General features: G+C 35.5%; 1 long non-coding RNA gene across 1 annotated transcript; it reads right to left on the bottom strand.

Moving 5' to 3' along the window:
* Positions 1-237: 237 nt before the first annotated feature.
* Positions 238-15,442, bottom strand: LOC115525650. The gene is made up of 3 exons (XR_003972421.1): positions 15,197-15,442; positions 1,663-1,764; positions 238-373 (listed from the first exon to the last, which is right to left on the bottom strand). It is a non-coding gene; the product is annotated as an uncharacterized LOC115525650 (long non-coding RNA).
* Positions 15,443-16,075: the final 633 nt, after the last annotated feature.

The following is a 16,075-nucleotide window of genomic DNA, read 5'->3' as shown; positions in this document are numbered from 1 at the left end:
TTCATCCATGGACATGGTTTGAAAATTAGCTCTTGGAAAACTACTTACATTGATCAGATCTGCTTCCTTTATGTATAATAGAGATGTATATTAGGGTTCTCCAAAGAAACCGCTTGGTATCTGTGTTTGTCTGTTGTCTAGGTCTCTCTGTCTCTGTTTTTATTTTCTACCTATAATCTGTCTAAATCTATATACAATTTATTATAAAGAATTGGCTCACATGGTTATGGAGGCTGAGAAGTCCCATGAACTGCTGTCTGTAAGCTGCAGACCCAGGAAAGCCAGTGGTGTACTTTGAAGGCTTGAGAGCTGGAGAACCACTGATGTAGATATTACCACTGATGTAGATAGTCTGAGTCGGAAGACCTAAGAACTAGGAGCATCAAGGGAAGGAGATGACCAATGTGGCAGCTCAACAGTCAGGCAGAGAGCAAATTCAACCTTCTGGCACCTTTTTGGTCTATTCAGGACTTCAATGTCTCGGATGATGTTCACCTACCTTGAGGACCAGGTGCTTTATTCGGTTCACCAATTCAAATGCTAATCTTTTCCAGAAACACCTTCACAAACACACTCAGAAATGATATCTAAGTAATTATCAGTGGCCCAACCAAACTGACACATAAAGGTAACCATCAGTAAAATACTAAGAATTTTAACTACTTCCATAGTATTTTCACTAAGATTAAATGAATTAATATACGTAAAACATTTAAAATTGGGCATGGCACTGATAACAAAATAAACACAATGTAGGTATTATCTATCAATATTAGGAGTACATAGATTTATTTGAACATCTACTTAGGCTGTATCAGAGGATATTTTACTTAGGGTGCACTGGTTCTCCATCTAGTTCACCTAGACCAGTGTCTGCTTAATGTACTCAATATATTTGAATCCTTCTTTCAGAAATCTTCTCTTTTTAGTTTTTCCCCTCATTTACAAACTTTCCAAGATAATCTTCTTTATGCAGAAAACAGGCTATGCTACCAAATTTTGAGGGACTGGTTTAGGTAGAAATGTCCTCTGGACCTGATTGTTTTGGGATTGTAAACAGTGGGTGTTTGTTGATGGTTTCAACATTCCCACACATTTCTAAGAATTTAGAAATGTAATCTAAAAGCAAAGTCATGAAAAGCATTTCTCTTTTCTTTCATGTCGTTACAATTAGGACAACTGCAACTTCCTTTATTACTGGTAGATGGCGGCCCTGTGCTGCTGGTGAGAAAAAATGAGGCCTGTGTTACAGCCAACAGTTTCTTTGATTTTGGATTTGATCAGTGAGCATATTACTATAACAAAACCCCCAAGTATGTTTTGTTTTGTTTTTTTTTTTAGATAGCTTGACAATATTTCATTGTTGGAATAGATAATAATGAAGAGAAAGCTTACACTGGTGTCCAATTTTCACAAAAAATATTCCAAAATGAAAAGGATTTAGAATGAGAAGCTTCTGTCCTGTGTCTTCCATCTAGTAGCTGCAAGTCTGTGAAAGGAGTCACTGTGAGCTTAAAATTTATGTAACCTGTAAAGTGGAAATAAGTATAAGAACTTTCCTCACAAGCTTGTTTATAGGATCAACTTAGTGGTTGCTGGAAAGTATTGCTTTTAAGCTTTTTTTCATCAAGAGTGCTTATTTTAAACAGAATTAATTCTTACCTCTCAGGGTAGAAATGTAGCCCCAAACAGAGTTCAGAAGTAAAATGTCAATACGGTCTTCCTGCGTGGTTTTGAAAATGATCTCTTCTACTCCACAGCGTGCTATTTGTGTAAATGTAAAAGTAAAGGTTCAAGTGGCTTACCATTATGCAAATCTCTAAGCTCGTTTACTAACATATAAAATCTTGAGTTCTGCCTCTTGTTTGAATAGACATTCAAAACCTGTAAGTATTTATTAACATGCGAGGGCCATTAAGGCTGGTAGTGTTTCATTTTCACAAAACCCCTTTGAAATTCTGTCAGATCTCAAATTCACATTTGAGAAAAATGGTTTTAGCAATGATAAAGAATTTGCCTAAAGCCACATACTTGCTAAATGGAAGAGCCAGAATTGGAAATCAAGTCTTACCTTCTGTGGCACAAATGAATTGTGATTTAAGGAAAATCACTTAACGTCTATGAAGTTGCAGTGATTCATGTATCACTTTAATAGACTACTTTTTTTGGCTAACATTGTGCTGCATCTCAACATTAAAATAAGTGAATGTCTCTACAGTTATATTGCTACTAATGAAGGATGTTGAATAGGAGTTTTCTATTGGCTGATGACCCAAACTATAAAACAGAAGGCAGTGAGTACTCTCTAAACAGAGTTGCCTGATGCTCCCTTACTAGGAGATGACCACAATGTTGTTTTGAGCTTTCCCACCATTATTTTAGTTTCTATAAGCTGAAAGTACAAATGGGAAGTCCTGGAAGAGTGGCTCAAAAGTCTAGAGAGGATGTTCTTTGACTGTTGTGCTTCTCTCTCAAGCAAATAGAACAGCTTGTAGAGATCAAGGTTGCTTGTCTGAAAGAGAGATTGATAACATATTCTCTTGGTAGATACTTGCTAAGGTCTAGAAACTCAGTGGAATTCGGTGAAAGTCCTTTGAAGAATTTCACATATGCTGGAAGCACACAGGTATATGCAATGTAGATATACCTAAACACAGACTGATGTCTGTTTACTGCTTGAGCAATTTTGAAGCTAGAAGCTAGCTGGAGTAGTTTGAACAAGTCATACAGGGCATTATATTCAATAGTAAATATTTTTATTGAATTCAAGGATGATGGGAAGCTATAGAATTTATTAAGAGAGAGATGGCAGGATTTAGTTTCTGATCACACTAGCCACTACACTACATGGAGATGCATTGATCACAAGGAATAAAAACAGGGACATCTTCAGAAGATTATTGCAGTGAATGGTGTGGTTTGATCTAGGGTGGCAGCAACTCAAATTTACATTTTTCTCTCTTCCCGTTTTTTAACATTACCTTAGGAATTAGATGAAGATAATATTTTAAAAATATTTTTTAATGTTTATTAATTTTTAAGAGAGAGAGAGAGACAGAGTGCGAGCAGGGGAGGGGCAGAGAGAGAGGGAGACACAGAATCCAAAGCAGGCTCCAGGCTCTGAGCTGTCAACACAGAGCCTGACGCAGGGCTCGAACTCACGAGCTATGAGATCATAACCTGAGCCAAAGTCAGATGCTTAACCGAATGAGCCACCCAGTCGCCCCTATGAAGATAATAATTTTGAGTACAAGTAGTTCTTACTAGCATATGAATAATCAACTATGGACATAGTATGAGAAAATGGGTTATGTGGTCTTATGCTTACTGGGTGAGGTAATTTTGATTTGAGGGAAACTTGACAGTGTAAATAACTTCCTTCCTCCCTCTGCCAACAGAAGTTAGGAATTTGTCATATCCTTGGCACTCCATGCTTGCCAGGAGAGATAGGAAGAGACCTACTCTTGTCCTAAAGATAAAGATGCTTTGGGTGATAAAATTCTGCTTCCTCTCCATAATGAAGGAAAACTAAAGCCCTATCATTTTAGAAAAACATTTTTCTTAAAAGAGAGTTGTGGTGCCTAAATGGGGTGTCTCTCCTGATGAGGTCCCCAAATGTGGGGTGACTGAGGGGGTGGAATCTGGTGGCATTGGGAGGACAAGCATTCACCTGAGGCAGAACAAAGGAAATAGAAGTTTATTGAATACACTGCAAGGGAGCGAAGGGAAGGACAGCAGAGGAGAGGCTGTCTGAAACTGGTTAGTGGGTGGGGCCTCTTTTTAAAGGGGGAAGATGAGAAGGTATGACACTGTATAGAACCATCCCTTTTTTTTTTTTTTTTTTTTTTTTTTTTTGCTAACTGTGCCTAGTTGTAAGTAGCCCACTGGTCAGTTAGGGCCTATGGATATTTTGAGGTGGGTTGCCTGATGGGCATGTCTATATTCAGCCTGGTGGTTGCTGTGGGCCCTTTTTAAGTTCTATTGTTCACGCTTATTGCCTAAAAGCAGTCTCTGCAAGAGTTTCACTAACTCAAATTGTTTTGCTAGATCACTTACTAGCTTCAGCTCCTATTTAAGATTCTTACTAAAGTCTTCCTTCCTGCTATACACTTTATTTTTACACCTCTTTTTCTTGGCAATTTGATATTACTGGTGATGTTTTCAAGCCCTTTATAGGTCAGTGCTTGTCTTTTAATCTAGCTATTCTAATAGCTTTCTGGCTTTTTGACTATTTGCTTTATATTTTTGTGATTAAGATGAACCTTGCAACATTTATTTGACTGATTGATAAATATAGGTTATGATTTCCAAGGCTACAATGAGATAATGGCCTTTCAAAGTTTGTCCTTCTGGCATTTTCAAGGGTTATGCAAAAATTAGAGAGCTCTCAGTTGTGTTTCATTTGAATATATTTAATCAACAAGGTAGAAGAATTTTCCAAATGGAACCAAGATCTCAACTAAACAGTTCATATGACCCATCATAAAATCAGAAAGTATTACCACTCTTCCTGCATGCAGTAGTTTTGAAAAAAGAAACTATGTTTTTTTGGTGTTGAGTATACTGTATATAGGATACTAGGTACATGATATTCAGATAGACAAACGGGAAACATCTTCAAATCAAAAACCTCCCATATCAGTACCCTCATTTGAGGCCTATGGATAATTTAGAAAACATACAGACATTAAGGATGCCAAGGACGGTCTGAAAATTATCTTCTATTACATTAGCAGAAGAAGAGAGCTGAAGAAAATAAACAGATCATTAGTCTTTGTATTTGTCTTGAGGTCACCTCTGCAGAAGGTGGGAACTCATACAGGAAGTAGGAAGTCTGGGAAACCTCACATATGGATAAGCTAATGCAAAACTGATAGAAAAAAACGTTGTATCATTCACCACTGTCTGGATACTACTGAATTTTATGGTGGAGAAAGCTATAGCCTTCCTTTTACATACCTGGCCTTTAAACAGAAGAGAAAATAACATTGTTCTCTTTCACTCCCTGGATTAAAGGAAGAATTCACATTGTGTTTCTAGAAAAAGAAAGAGTAATTACCACCATGAGCTCTGTAGTGATGCTTATGGTGGTATGGGTATGGATACGGTTATGCTCCTAACTTGCTTATGTATTGCATGGAGAAGTTGCTTAACTTTACTCAAACTCATTTTTCTCACCTGCCAAATAAGGATTAGAATATGTAATCACATTATTTTGAGGATAGGTGAGAAAATACTTACAGGTTGGCTCAAGGCAGTGAGTAAATGCTAGCTGTTAACAATCATTAGACTAATCCATCAGCCATAGATGAAAATTCTATTTATCTCTTTACTAGTTAAGATTATTCAGAATCAGAAAATTCAGGAAGAGAAAATTAATATCTCGGATATAATATTTTTGTTGCAATTTTCCATAATCAGTCTGTCCTTCCGACTCAGCAGTTATCAACCCCTAGTACATACTAAAATCACGTGGTGGGAGAGAGAGTCTTAGAAAACACCAATGCCAGGCCCTTCTGATCAATTAAACCACAATCTTAGGTGAGTCTTTGTATAAAAGTTTTAACTGCCTAAACTCACTAGGACTCATTTCTGCACAGCATCTGAAGACTTTCTGTATTTCAGCTGAAGCACTTTTCCTATGAAGAGTTTACTCTCAGCAGGGTTGCAAATGTAGGCTGACCGGTTACATCTGTAGGATTTAAATATTTAAAATAGTCTTGGTTCTGAAGTGCAAAAGAAGGAATTGTTTCTATGGCTTCTGTACTAAGTGCCACTATAACCATAAATCCTGGTCCTCTTCCTCCTTCACCCTTTGTTTTTAGAAATGCTAATGAGAACACCTTATTTACCAGTCTCAAATTTTGGTCAGTGAAATAAAGAAACATGAACGTACAATGTCATAGGTTATGGCAAAGATGTGTTCAGATGCCAACACAAGGAAGAGGTATTTAAATCCAATAGAGAAGGCTTTCGGAAGAGATCATGCTAAAGTTCACTTATTCACCTATTTATTCAAAACAAGTTCTGGTAGGCTCTGACATGGAAACTACCAGGGAGACAAATTTGGTACTTGATATCATGGAACCCATAATTGAGAAATCCTGATAGATGTGTAAAGTTAGTTAAAAAGTAAAACAAGAAAGTAAAAAGTTAAAAAAAGAAAAGAGCAGCATAGATATGTAAATGCACAGGGCTTTGGGAAGAAATAGTATAAAATGGAAAAAACAAGTATGAAATTGAGATTAGCTTTCATTGTTAATCTGTGAGTTTCGAACATGATACTAACGGTTTGATCCTATGAGGCATCAATGTTCTTATCAAAGTTCTCAATGTGGAAGTGAGGTAAGTAGATCTTACGAAAGGCTGTATAGTAATTCAGGTGAGATACGATGGACACATACTCTAAGGCCATGGCAATAAATTTGGGAGTGATTGAGATTAATTTAAGTGTATTTAGAAGTTGAAATATAATAGATTTGATAAATACCTGAAACTGATGAGCACATGGGAGCATAGAGAACTTTCAGGTTTTTTCTGAGGATTTCAGAGTAAATAGCATTGACTATTAATGACCACAAAGAATCCCAAATTAGGAGGTGAATTAAGAGAAAATAAATTAAATGTGAAATGCCTGAGGAGGAGTAGCAAGGTGGTGTCCCTAGACATTGGGTTTTGTGTTTAGAGAGAGATATGTGGTCAGGTAAGTGATACAGATTTCTTAAAATTATCTCTCTTTGTTAATATGCAAATACTACTTGGGAGATGTGCAGACTCCACTAAAACAGAAATGTCCTCTATTCTATATGCAGAAACTCTGGCTTAGTTATTCTAAGAAGCTTCATTTAGATAGAAATGTAGTATTTGTGCCAGAAATTAAACATGTCAACTGCAAAGGACATAGAGAATTCCTGAGAATTTTTTTTAATGTTTATTTATTGTTTGAGAGGGAGAGAGGGAGAGACAGAGCACGAGTGGTGTAGGTGCAGAGAGAGAGGGGGACACAAAATCTGAAACAGGCTCTGAGGCTCCAGAGCTCTGAGCTGTCAGCACAGAGCCCAATGCAAGACTCAAACTTGGACCACAAGATCATGACCTGAGCCAAAGTCAGATGTTTAACCAACTGAGCCACCTGGCGCCCCAAGAAATCTTAAATTATATGCACTAATATGATAATTGCAAATGGGCAAAGATGATGACCTTTATCCTGCCATCACATGGAAGTCCTGACCATGCCACCTCTCCTTTATTCTTGACTGGACTTTAGTCCTCTCCAAGTACCACACTGGCTTTATCTTTATCTAGGTAGTTCTTTGATTCTATTAGGGCTTTCTCTCATTATCTGCACAAATTCAGTGTTATGTGTTGTTGAAACCAGAAAAAACCTTCTGAGAATCATTGAGGGCGCTACCATTTCTCATTGGCATAGCTAATAATCTGATATTCTTGGTTTTTTTGTTTGTTTGTTTTTTAACTACCTGGGTAGCAGTTTGGAATGAAAAAAATTGTATGACTGTTGAATAAGGCCCAGTAGAATTATGAAAGATGGCTAGCACGACTTATTAGAATGGACTAACTGAATCTGTGCACATTTCACCCTGGTTGTTTTTCCATAAGGGTAATTCCAAGTAGAGTTACTCTTCTTTGCTTTCACAAACACTAACTATTGGTTGTAGTATGTGTATACCTACATGGATCATAGTAAGAGTGTGTTTACATACTAACATTTGAAATAGTGATATTGATTCTATGTTTATTTCACATATCCTATATTATGTTCTAACCAATGAGAGAGATCATTCCTATAATATATCTTTCTATCCATAATTTTAAATTGAAAAAAAATCTATATCTATATCTATATATATCTATCTATATACGTTTATTTATTTTGAGAGAGAGAGAGAGATCATGAGTGAGGAGGCACAGAGAGAGGGAGAGAATCCCAAGCAGGCTCTGAGCTCAGTACAGAACCTGATGCTGGTCTCCCTCTCAAAACCATGAGATCATGACCTGAGCTGAAAATCAAGAGTCCATTGTTTAACCAACAGAACCACCCAGGCTCCCCCAAAAATGTGTTTTTTAATGTAATTGTTGATGAGGAGAAAAGGTCAAGCAACATGGAAAATCCTTGTGGATTAACTAAGTATCCTGATGAGACCATCAGGATTTAAATAAGAATTCAGTCAAAATTCTTTGGAAATAAAAAACTCTTTTGAGAAAAAAAAAATATTCCTATATAATTTCAGAAGTTTCACCAAGATAGGTGATAGCTCAGAATAATATTTCTTGAAATTTTAGTATAGAACATTCTTACTGAAAATAATAGATAGCTTATTCATTCTATAGTCAAGAATAATTCATACATAAGCAGACCAGTAGATCATAAATTTGGTATTTTTATTTATTATTTTTGTTTTTAAAGATTCAGTGTTCATATATGAGGTTCATAGCAAAAGAAAAAGCAGTCTCAGAAAGGCCTAGTACCAGTTGAGAAGGACCCCACAAAGTGATATTTATATTGATAAATTAACCACACTTCATGGTCTGGCATTTAGAAACCTGATTTTGCTGGTGCACTGAGAGTGTGTGACAGTGGGTGCAAGATAGGAAACACTGTCAACTAACTAACAAGGTTTATGGAATTTTCAGCCTCTATAACCTGTCTTCTTAACATCCGGCCCATAAATGGAATTTAGAGGGATTATAACCTCTCTGAAACAGTGCATATTTCTGAAGTAGTAGTCAAATTCTCAAAGGGGTCTGTGGGGGAAAAAAAAAGAAAGAAATAGCCAAGCCAAGAAAACTATGTTTTTAATCAAGACTTTTCCTCCCAGGAACATGCCTGAAACTAATTGCTTCTCTCTTGGTTTTTCCCTCCATCTCTGTCACTCTCTCACTCTGTTTTCCTTGATCTTTTTTCTTTTTTTTTATTTTTAAATAACATTCCTATTGTCTGTAGTAGCCAATTGATTAGATTTTTCTGTCATTAAATTGTCATATTCCAATTATCCAACCCAGATTATCTTGATGGGTATTTAAGGGTTCCTAAACTTCTTAATCTATTTACATATGATTTTAGTTTACTAATACAGATGAAATTATATCTAGGACATATCAATTTCATTATTTTAAATCCAAAGATAACCTGGTTTCTGAGTATTCTTTTGCATTTCTGCTAGTTGTCATTTGGGGTAAAATTTAACTTTGCCACACAGATGATTTTTCTTCTTTTTAACATAAAATGAATTATGATATAACAGAATTTATGGCATTTGTACTAACTACAAAGATTAATGTTTTCATACTGAATTACATTTTGGTTTGGCTCTAGATAGGGATGTCATGATTGATTTCTTCATGTTAAACATAAAATCAGGAAAAATGTAAGGAATTACAAAGTACATCATCTATAATCTAATTGGGAACTTTTTTTATTGTTAATTTATAGTTGCTGTTTTGAGAATCAGCCATGTTTGTGCATTTTGGCCTGATGTATCTCTGGTGGGGTAAGTCACAGTTAAAATTTATTAATCTTTGATAATTTTCTGTCCTATTCGGAAGCTATATGTCCTATAATTGCAGCATATATCTATGGCTTATAACCAGTATTCATTTAACAAATGTGGAAAAATATCATTATAAAAATTTAAGTGAACTTTGATATATCATAGTTGTGTGGATGAACTAGCAAAATTTCTGGAATCAATATGTCCAAGGTAACTGCAGTTTTAATACCATATTGAACAATCGCAAACTAAAATAGCAATGGGGAAGATCTTTTACCTTATCCTTGCTGAAGGTATTATCAGAACATATTGTTTGTACTTAAGCATTTATTGTTGGTTGTCATCCTCTGTATTTATGTAATGTCTACTTTCTACTAGATCCTGAACTCCTAGAGGAGTTTTCTGCTAGTGTATCTATATCTTCACAGCACTGAGAAAATGATATCATATAGTTGCTGCTTTTTATAGAATGTGTACTGAATACAGTAAAATTGTTCCATTCATACAGGACTACCCTTTTAAGCACCATGAGAAATAGATAAGATGAATAATGTACTTTAAGTTAGAATTTCACAATTGTGCAATTCTTGGAGGACAGTATAGAGAAATTATTAAGAAACAGAAAACCTAAGTTTATTATTCTTTTATTTTTTTTATTTGAATATAGTTGACACACAATGTTACACTCGCTTCAAGAGTACAACATAGTGGTTTGACAAGTTTATATATTATACTATATTTACCATGAGTGTAGTGACCATCTGTCCCCATACAATGCTATTACAATATCATTGCCTTATGCTGTGGCTTTTATTCCCATGACTTACTCATTCCATAACCGGAAGCCTATATCTCCCACTTCCCTTCACCCATTTTTCCCATCCTCCACACTCTTCCCCTCTGGCAACCATCAGTTCTCCGTATTTATAGGTCTGATTATGCTTTTTGTTTGTTTATTCATCTGTTTTACCTTTTAGATTCCACATATGAGTGAAATCACAGGTGTTTTTATTTCTCAGTCTGAGTTATCTCACTTAGCATAATACCCTCTCTAGCTCCATCCATGTTGTGGCAAATGGCAAGATCTCATCCTTAAGGCTACATAATATTCCACTGTATTTATATTCTTTTTTATCCATTCATTTATTAAAAGACATTCAGGTTGCTCCCAAATCTTGGCTATTGTAAATAATGTTGCAATAAATATAGGGGTGCATATATCTTTTTGAATTATTGTTCAGAAAACCTACGTTTAAAACACTGGCTCTGACAATCTTCTTATAATTACATTCAAAAATTAGGTAAGCTACCAGAGTTTTGGCATCTTTAAAATAAGGATGGGGGCACCTGGGTGGCTCAGTTGGTTAAATGTCTGACTTTGGTTCATGTCACGATCTCACCATTTGTGAGTTTGAGCCCCGCATCACGCTCTGTGCTGACCGCAAGGAGCCTACTTGGGATTCTCTCTCTCTGCTTCCTCCCCATGAATGCTTTCTCTCTAAATAAATAAATAAACTTTAAAAATAAAAAAATAAAATAAGGATGATATTTTAAAATGGGTCACAGCTCATAGGCTTAACTCATTCTTCCTGAGCTGAAGTCTTTATCTCTCAGCCTTTTCACAATGCCCTCAGAGACTCTGTTATACTACCTAGTCCTGTCTACTAAGATCTACTTAGTCACTTGATGTCACTCATAATTTCTCTGTAAATTGAATTGAGACCACTGCTTTTGCTTTAAGTAAATGTCACAGACTTATAGATAATTCACTATTGTGTTTACAAAGTAAAGTGTGTATAGGCATATTAACCACAATAACATCACTAGTCCTCTTTTCTATAGTATCTTGAAAAAATACAACTGCAAGTGTCTGGAGTCTGAATGTGTTAGCAGTTAAGACTTATGAAATTTTGTATATAATCATAAAAGTTCATGCTAGCCTTCAACTTTTCATTGTTCTACTATAGCAGTTAATACCTTATTAGACTGTTTTAAGAAATAAGTGGTATATGCCTAAAGTATTTTACACACTGTCTGGCAGAGAGTAAATGGCAAACAGTGATGATTAATGCAGTTATATTTGACAATGCTTAATAATAATAATAATAATAATAATAATAATAAATCTTTCTCAACAACAGCATATTTACTTGGAATAAGCTATTAAAACATTAAGATTAGAGCATTTATTGTATTCTATTCATAGTACAGAACACTGTATGAGCATTACTACATTTTACAATTGGGCAAATCAAATAGAGGCACAAAAAGGTTGAGTTATACACAATTACACAGATGATCAGTAGCACAGCCAGAATTTAAATCCAGAAAGGCTGACTCCACAGCCTGTACTTTTTTTCTGTAATGTGCCAGAGTAAATACTTTAGGTTTGTGGGTCATATGGTCTTTGTTACAGTGACTCAACACTATCTGTAATGTGAAAGCAGCCTTGACCAAGATATAAGCAAATGGACATAGCTATCTTCCATTAAAACTTTATTTACAAAAACAGGCAGCAAAACTAATTTGGCCCATGAGCTATAGTTTGGCAATAACTACTCTCAAACAACAGTTCTCAAAGTTTTGGAATATCATTAAACATTTTACACAAAATAAGAAGTAGATGATTATTAAACAATTAGGGACTCTCCAGAGTCTTATCCCTTGGCTGCCTGATATAAATCAATTGGTCCATCTTTTATTCATCTCAGGGATGATTAATTGAAAAGATCAAGTGTATCCACTATCAGAAAAACTTAAAAAAACACTATCTAATAATTAATATATACATCTTTGGAATATATTTAGAATAAATATACATCTAAAATATACATCATTTGGAAGGTGATTTTGGTTGCTATCCCCTGAAAGGTTTCTTGTCAAAGTTTAATGAATCACTCAATCATATGAACAAGAAGAAGATAGGTCTCTTTTACACTTCAGAAATTGTCTTACGACTCTTGAAGAGCCAGATCTTAGACCCAAACTCTCACATCAACTGCTCTGTCAAATCTATTTGTAGCCAAGTTTAAACCAGAAATATCTAACTTAGGAGATAAAGAAAAAAAAATGGTAAATCTCTACCCTTCAGGAATTATAGCTCTTAGCTTTTTGAAGAGATTCTATAAATAAAAGAGACATACAGTTCAGACTGGTAATTATGGTAATTAAAAGGCTAAAGAGAGAATTCTTGTTGTTACAGACACTATATATTGAAAACTATGTTACACTAGAAAAATCACTGTTCATCTTTAGCCAGCACAAATGGGGAAACCAAAATTAAAAATACTACGTAGGGACTCTGCCCCTACAATTAACCTCTGAGGGACCTGACCCATCCTTATTCAATGCTAACTTCAACTCTTAACTTGTATTTTAGAAAACAGATTTTCTTGTAAATGTAGAGGCTGCCATGTCAACTACAATCCTCACTGCTTTCCCATTCTATCTTCCGCTGAGTCAAAAATATGTTTTCATGGTAGTTATTGCTAACCCCCTCAACATCTACCTGCCTCAACTATCTCATTAGGATCTTTGACATGCTGTGTCTTCAGTAATTCGGTGCATTGCATTCAATGTATTCAGGAAATATTTATTGTGACAATGGAATCCTATAACCAGATGGAGTTCTAATGGCCTCTAAATTTTTTTAGATTTTCTAGATGAGGGAAACTTAATTACTTTCTCCTTATTGTCATCATAAAACTATTTTCAGGATGTTTCATCAGATTCCAGATAGAACTTGAGGAAGTCCCAGAAATCCTATGGACTCAAAACTATTAAATATTTGATGTACAATTGAGTGAAGGATCACTCAAAGTTACCATTGACCCTCTAGACTCCTATATAAGCTTCAATACCACATCCACAAGTAGGTCATATATGTTAGTCTTCTATTTCTGTGTTTTAAAAACTGGCACAAAGAACATAAAATAACACTAATTTATTGTATATTTCTGTAATTCAAAAGTCCATACCTGGGTCTTCTATTTAGGGTGAACAAAGCTGGAATCAGGGATTGGCCATCCTGGGCTCTTATCTGGTGTTTCTGGGAAAGAATCTGCTTCTAAACTGCTTCAGATTATAGGCTGAATTCAGTTTTCTGTGACCTGAGGACAGAGATCCCTGTTTCCTCACTGGCTGTTAGCAAAAGCTGCTCTCAGAACTTATAAAACTTGGCATTCCTTGTCACAGGCCTTTTCTACCTCAGCAATGAAAAACCTTGTGGTATATCCTTCTCCTGCTTGAAATCTCTTTGACTTTCTCATCAGCTACTAGCTACTTTTAAGGACTGATATGTTTGGACAGGAGCATCCAAATGTTCTCCCTTTTACCATATAATATAACATAATAGTGATATTTCATCACATTTATTATACTTGCATGAGGTTCTGTCTACATTCAAAAGAGAGGAGTTATACAAGGTCAAAGATAATTATAAATCAACTTTAGAATTCTGCCTATTATTAGACAAGATGCCTTTCACTATAGAGCAGGTATTGGCAGTCCAAATAAAGCCAAATGCTGGTTAAATAAAGTTTTATTAGAATACAGGCATGCCCATTTATTTATATATTGTCTAGGGCTGCTTTCACACTTCAATGGTAGAATAGAGTCATTGCAAAAGAGGCTGGCTATATGCCCTGCAAAACCTAAAATATTTACTATCTCGCCCTTTATAGAAAAAGTTTGCTAACCCATGGCTTAGGCTGTTAAGTTAATTTAGAAAGGTTAATTATCCATGTCTTACATTTTGCTTGCTAAAAAACACCACCACCACATAATAGCCTAGGATATTGCTTTGTTCAGTATCTTCAGGCCATTAACTGAATTGTCATTCCTCACTCCCTCACCGTTTAATATCCACTACTTTTCTCTTTGTCTCTTCATCTAATAATATTTATTTCCTTGTACTTGATTTAATCTCAGCCTTCTATAGAAACACTGTTCAGCCTGATAGCCAGTATGTTAGTATTTATATTGGACAATCAGCAATACACCTGTACAATCATGTCCCAAGGTTTCACTAAAGTTACCACAGATTTCTTACAAATCCCAAGCCAATAAATAAAGAATAAATCCTGGATATTTAACCATTACCTACTATGTTGGTGTTTTACTCTTGTATTCAACAGCTGAATGGGATAACTCCCTGTTCATAGTATGAAACTTGGCACAAAAAGCTTTAGAAAGTACTACCAGATTTACAGTTTGGCAAGAAAAATATGTCCCACATATAGATAATATTTTACTCATCTTTGACCAGCTTAAAATTATAGCAGAAACAAAGAATTTGGGATTAATGATATAGATTGGCCAGTCAAAAAGACTATGAGGCTATAGCCTTTTACCCCTGTGCACCTGTGGCAAATGGTTTTGAAAAGGCCTGATTTGTGGTATAGTTCTCCATGCTATGGTTAAAAGAGAATCGCCCAGAAAGACCATGTTGCAGGAACCATAGACCTATATCTCTAGAAGTAGCCATTTAGAATAAGTCAAGTTGGAGTACACAAAATCAGTAATAAAGAATATTCTAGCTTACAGATATGGCAACAGGACAGTCCTAAGTAATAATCCCTATTTTTATATGCCTAGAGATTTATCCTGGGTCTTTAAAACCATCAAAATGATCTGGGAATCTATTGCAAAAATTAGAAAGCACTGCTGAAAAAAAAAAAAAAACTTACCTTAGAAAAGGTGTTGGAAAATCTTCTGGCAAGGAACACAATCACTCCTCTGAGCTAAATCTTAGAATTCTCCATATGGTTAAGAGGACTTGTGTAATGACTACCAATAATTATTTCCTTTGTTCATCTCCCTATCCCCTCATCAATGCGCAGAACCTTAAATACTGTTGTTTATTTTCTCAGTTGACAAATCATACAGAAAATAATCATGCACCTTATGGTATCCAAATAACGCATCATAACGCAGATAGAGACAGATACTGCAGTTTGACAGGAGGCTGGATAATGTAGACCTGGACATAGCCAAGAGAGAGACTTCCTTTTGGCAAAAAGGAAGAACTGTAAAAAGTTTTGTTTTGTTTTGTTTTGTTTTGTTTTGTTTTGTTTTGTTTTCATTTCTGCAATGCCTAAGAGACTTGGGGTTGCTCTCCTCAGTCCTTGCATGTCAAAGAATCACCATCTTGAGTCCAAATCACTCATCTTTCTTTTTAAAACTGAAACAGCAAAATGTGCTTCCCCAGACCTGCTTCCTTCTCAGCCATAGACTTCTGCAAACTGAGAATGCTTACTTAATTTTAGCAGAACATATGTTTCACATTCCTCATCACTTACTATTTTTATACCCTTTTACTGAAACCAACATGTAAAATCTCTTCCAAGGGCCACAGCAGGGCAACCTCACTTACTGATCATATTTAGGATTCTAGAAACTTCTTGTGGGCCTTTTCCCTTTCTAACAAAATCTTACAGATTCCTGAAATCACTGTCCAAATATTAGCCCCTCTGTGAAGTGTTTTCTCACACAGTATGAGGCTGTCAGCTCCATCATCACACTTAACTTGCTACAGTTTTATATGCTGCTTCCATGTTTCTTTTGTA

Source organism: Lynx canadensis, chromosome D1, assembly GCF_007474595.2.
Source record: "Lynx canadensis isolate LIC74 chromosome D1, mLynCan4.pri.v2, whole genome shotgun sequence".
Taxonomy (NCBI): domain Eukaryota; kingdom Metazoa; phylum Chordata; class Mammalia; order Carnivora; family Felidae; genus Lynx; species Lynx canadensis.
Note: the sequence above shows the minus strand (reverse complement) of the source record. Positions and strands in the feature narration are given on the sequence as shown.